Source organism: Miniopterus schreibersii (assembly GCF_964146895.1).
Source record: "Miniopterus schreibersii genome assembly, chromosome: 20".
Taxonomy (NCBI): Eukaryota; Metazoa; Chordata; class Mammalia; order Chiroptera; family Miniopteridae; genus Miniopterus; species Miniopterus schreibersii.
In genome coordinates this window covers 7,789,771-7,795,486 of record NC_138122.1, presented here as the reverse complement: position 1 = coordinate 7,795,486, position 5,716 = coordinate 7,789,771, and the positions used below count along the sequence as shown (strand labels likewise).

General features: G+C 40.2%; 1 pseudogene across 1 annotated transcript; it reads left to right on the top strand.

Annotated features, from left to right (window-relative positions):
• The first annotated feature begins 2,351 nt into the window (after positions 1 to 2,351).
• LOC308549750 (twinfilin-1 pseudogene) lies at positions 2,352 to 3,574 on the top strand (annotated as a pseudogene). The gene is made up of 2 exons: positions 2,352 to 2,567; positions 2,633 to 3,574. The product of its transcript is annotated as a twinfilin-1 pseudogene (transcript).
• Positions 3,575 to 5,716: the final 2,142 nt, after the last annotated feature.

Here is a 5,716-nt window from a genome sequence, read left to right as displayed (position 1 = left end):
GTCATCTGTATATTGTATTGTGTTCAGCACCCCAAGTCAAGACTCCTTTAATCACCATTTATCCCCCCTTTGCCCTCTCCTCTCCCCCCCTTCCCCTCTGGGAATCACCGTACTGTTTTCTGTCTATGAGGTTTTTTTTTCTTTTCTTGCTTCATCCCTTCTCCTATTCACCCAGCCCTTCTCCCCCTCCCTTCTGGCAGCTGTCAGTCTACTGTCTGTATCTATGAGTCTGTTTCTATTTTGTTTGTTAGTTTATTTTGTCCAGTAGATTCCACATATAAGTGAAATCATATGGTACTTGTCTTTTTCTGACTGGCTTATTTCAGTTAGCATCATGCTGTCCAGGAACACATCCATGCTGTTGCAAAAGATAAGATTTCCCTTTTTTTTTTTTTTTTTTTATGGCTGAGCAGTATTCCATTGTGTAAATGTACCACAGCTTCTTTTTTGTTGTTGTTAATCCTCACACAAGGATATTTTTTCCCCATTGCTTTTCAGAGAGAGTAGAAGGGAGTGAGGGGGAAAGGGGCAGAAAGAGAGAGACACAGAGAGAGAGAAACATTGATGTGAGAGAGACACATTGATTGGTTGCCTCCTGCGGGTGCCCCATCCCTACCCTGGCAGGGAGAACCTGTAACCCAGGTACATGCCCTTGACCGGGATTCGGACCTGCTACCTTTCAGCCCATGGCCCAATGCTCTAACCACTGAGCCAAACCAGCCAGGGCTGTCCCACAGCTTTTTTATCCGCTCATCTACTGATGGGCACTTGGGTTGCTTCCAACTCTTGGCTAGTGTAAATAACGCTGCAATGAACACAAGGGAGCATATATTCTTTCAAATTGGTGTTTCGGGATTCTTTGGATATATTCCCAGAAGTGGAATCGCTGGGTCATAAGGCAGTTCCATTTTTAATTTTTTGAATTAAGTCCATACTGCTTTCCACAGTTGGCTGCACCAGTCTGCATTCCCACCAACAGTGCATAAGGGTTCCCTTTCCTCCACATCCTTGCAAACACTTGTTGTTTGTTGATTTATTGATGATAGTCATTCTGACAGATGTGAGGTTTTATCTCATTGTGGTTTTAATTTGCATTTCTCTGATGATTAGTGATGCTGAGCATCTTTTCATATGTCTATTAGCCATCTGTATGTCCTCTTTGGAGAAGTGTCGTTCAGGTCCTTTGCCCATTTTTTAAATCCTCACCTGAGGACATGTTTTTATTGATTTTAGAGAGAGAGAGAGGTGGGGGAGGGAGAGAGATCGATGTGAGAGAAACATCGATCTGTTGCCTTTTGTATGCATCCCCAGAATAATCCCACTTGATCATGGTGTAAAATATTTTTAATGTATTGATGAATTTGGTTTGCTAATATTTTGTTGAAGATTTTAGCATTCATATTCATCAGGTATATTGGCCTATAATTTTCTTTCTTTGTAGTGTCTTTATTTGGTTTTGGAATTAGGATAATGCTGGCCTCGTAAAATGAACTTTGGAGTTTTCCCTCCTCCTGAATTTTTTGTAGTAGTTTGAAAAATAATAGGTGTTAGTTCTTCTTTGAATGTTTGGTAAATTTCTCCTGTGAAGCCATCCTGTCCAGGACTTTTGTTTGCTGGGAGATTTTTGATCACTGCTTTAATTTCATTAGCTGTAATTAGTCTATTCAGATTTTTTGATTCTTCCTGATTTAGTTTTGGAAGATTTATGTTTCTAAGGATTTATCCATTTATTCCATATTGTCCAGTTTGTTGGCATATAGTTGTTCATAATATTTTCTTACAATATTTTGTATTTCTTCGGTGTCAGTTGTATTCTCTTTCATTTCTGATTTTATTTGGTTCCTCTCTGTTTCCTGGATGAGTCTGGTTAAAGCTTTGTTATCTTGTTTATCTTTTCAAAGAACCAGCTCTTGGTTTTACTGATTTTTTGTATTTTCTTTTTTAGATTCTATATTGTTTATTTCTGATCAGATCTTCGTTGCTTTCTTTCTTCTACTCACTTTGGACTTTGTTTGTTGTTTTCTTCTATTTCCTTTAAGTGTAAAGTTAGATTGAGATTTTCTTGTTTCTTGAGATAGGCTTGTAATGATATGAATTTCCCTCTTAGGTCTGCTTTTGCTGTGCCCCATCAATTTTGGGTTGTTGCGCTTCAAGGTATTTTTTGATTTCTTCCTTGATCTCATTGTCAACCCATTCATTGTTTAGTAACATGTTATTTAGCATGAGTCTTTCTGTGTTTTTCAGTTTTCTTCTTGTGATTGATTTCTAGTTTCATACCATTATGGTCAGAGAAGATGCTTGATAAGTTTTCAATCTTCTTAAATTTGTTGAGACTTGTTTTGTGTACTAACATGTGGTCTATTCTAGAAAATGATCCATGTGCACTTGAAAAGAATGTAGGCCATTTCTTGGAGTCACCAGCCAGGGCCGCTCACTGTACTCAGCACCAGAGCTGGAAGCTCATGGCCACCACCAGACCAGCATCCAAGCAAGTGAAGATGTTAAAGATATCTTTGCCAGAGCAAGAAATGGAAAATATAGACTTCTGAATATATCTATTGAAAATATTTCTGCATGACAATCCATTTCTAATGTTGGTGCTTCCATTTCTGGAATGGAAATCAGTAAACAGAGGAACCTGTGATTGGGTCACGTAGTCAGCCTTCAGATTCCTGGGTTACGGATTATGATTCCTTTGCTTTACCCCTGTTGGAAGATGAACAACTGTGCTATATATTATTCAGGTTAGATTCTTAGAATGTCCAGGGATATGAATGGATAATCACTGTGTGGTCCTCAGATCATTCTCGTATTCATCAAAAAGTGTTGCATGTGGCAACAACTGCAACTTTGAAAAAGGAGTTGGGAGGTGACCGCGTTAAAGAGGAAGTAATTGGAACAGCAAAGGAAGATGGATTGTTACGTGGATATAAAAAACATTTGCTGACACAATCTTCTTCTGCCCCATTGACTGCAGCTGAGGAAGAATTATGACAAATTAAAATCAATAAGGTACAAACTGACCTGGATGTGTAAACTAAGCATCACACATTGCGAAGAGTAGCATTTCTGATTTCTCAAGAAGCTTTTCAGGCTTTGGAAAAACTAAACAGACAGCTCAACTATGTGCAATTGGAAATAGATATAAAAAATGAAATTACAATTTTGGCCAACACGACAAATACTGAACTAAAAGATTTGCCAAAGCAGGTTGTCAGGGATTCAGCATGTTACTGTTTCTTTCTATATAAGCACTCCCAGGAAGACTATTTTGAGTCCATCGTTTTTATTTATTCGATGCTCAGACACCCATGCAGTTTAAGAGAATGGATACTGTATTCTAGCTGCAAGAGCCCTCTGCTAGAAATTGTAGAAAGACAGCTACAAATAGATGCCATTAAAAAGGTTGAGGAACAGTGGGGCTGCGTTGACTGCAGACTTCCTTTTCAAAGCAGTACACCCCAAGCCGCATGCACATAAGCAAAGTTTTGCAAAACCAAAAGGTCCTGCTGGAAAAAGGGGAATTCAAAGACTAATTAGGGGTCCAGCTGAAACTGAAGCCACTACTGATTAATATCATTAAATTAGTTTTTTAAAAGTCCAACTTTTAGTCCAGGAGAACGGAAGTCATTCCATGTTGATATGCAGTAGGGAAAAATATTACTCTGCTGCCATCTTCCCACATCAAGTATTTTCATAACAGGAATTAGATTTAACATGATTTTTCTACCTAGTAATTAATTTAATTTAACACTACTTATACAACACATACAGTGTGCTGAGCACATACAAATATTAGCTGATGGATCCTATTTCTAACTCTTTGAAGTAGATCCCATATTATGATCCTTATTTTATGGGCCAGGAAATGGAGGCAAGTCTCTTTGTCTGCTGGGGAGCTGGGTTTGGGGGGGGGCAGGAGGTGATGTACAATCCTGCTGTTTTGTTTGAGCGTCTTGTATTTTGTTTTCCATGCAAAAGAATGATAATAATCCGTGATATGATAGTTCTGGTAGTGATTAAAACACACACACACACCAGCAAAAACAAACTAGCACAGAAAAGCCAGAATCATCAAAGGCTGGATTTAATTGATGATGTACTGGTTTTATGACTAAACACTTATAGCTTTTAAAAACACTTTTATTATTAAAATTCCTACAGGAAACATAACTCTCTTGTTGTGATACTTAAACTCTCTGGCTTCTAATTTCCCCTCCTTTTGAAACAATTATGTGCATAATGTGATTTTTAATAATTCATGGTTTCTTTGGAATGCAAATAGCATGTTCGAGCGTCACAGACTGTCCTTTGGTCTCCTTGCACACATGGTATCTGTTGTCTGGGATACTTGGTCTCCCTCCTCTCACAGGCAAGGCTCCAAGGAAGGATGGCTAGTGATAGGTGAGTCCTCCCCGAGTCACCAGGCTTCTGCTTGGATGAACCAGTCAGTCAAACCTGGGTTCTTATGATGTGTGGCTTTGCCCAGGACAGTGGTGGAGAGGAGCTGAGAGGCAGGTGGGATCGAGCTGTGCTTTGCATACACGATGCTATGAGTAAAACACTTGGAAGTTGGTGACTGACTGTTAGGGAAGGAGGAAGAGAATTGCCTCCCATCTCCTTGAATTCGGGGACATCTGTATTTCTAAAGCCTACCAGAGTCCTTGGCACCCAGTAAACGACTGAAAAATATTTATTAAATGTGGATAAATGAGTGATCAGTGAAGAAAATGCCATCCAATGAGGTTCCGTGACTTGCCCAAGGTCACGTAACTATTTAATGGCAGTATTAACCTTGGCATCTAGGGTACCTGAGAGTGGCAGAAACTTGGGCTTTATGCATTTTTTGTGGCACTCTCACCTTCCTTCAGATTTTTAGCCCTTCGAAGGCAGGGACTATGTAAAAATCAATGTCACCAAAGCTGTTTGGCTGTGGAAAATGGAATCAAAGATTGATGTGCACTTGGTTCGGTGTGATGTCAACTTGAATTCTTCATTATCCTTGTATCAGTTCTTTCTTCTCCATTCCACCCTAGCAATGGCTTTACCTACCCATGGCCTGGGCTAATGCAACAGCCTCCTAACTTTCCGCCTCGTGCCTCATTATTTATGTGCTCTTGGCCACTTATTCCCAGGGGGGTGTTGGCCAAGGCCTTTATTTTTTCAGAGCCTGAGTTTACTAATTTGTCAAAAGTAGATAATGACAAAAAATGCCCTACGAATACTGTGAAAATTTGTCAAAATATATGTGAGAACCAGGCCAGACCACAAGGGCTGGGCCAGGCTGGAGGGCTGGAGAGACCGGCCAGGCAGACTTGGCTAAGGCAAGTGCCGTTTTGGTTCACTGTTGCCTCCGCTAGCAAGGAGCACAAGGAGTAGAGGCTGGGCAGTGGGCAGGCAGGGCTACCTCCCCAGGGCACGCTCGAAGTTCAGTGATTTCGGCAACTTCTGGAGGCTTCGGCGAAGCAGTTGACAAGGCCTGCCTGTGGGTAACTCTGCTGTGTAGATTCCAATGGGCTCTCTTACTCCTAAGGCTATCATGACTTCTAGTGGCAGAATTTGCATTGTGTTAGTTTTGCATACTACATATTATTTAATCAATGTGACAAAGACGAAAAATAGATATAATTATCTCCATTTTATAGATGTGGTACCAATAGAATGGTTCAATAACTTGCCTAAGACCGCAAAGTCAGGATTATTTCATCCCCAAGCG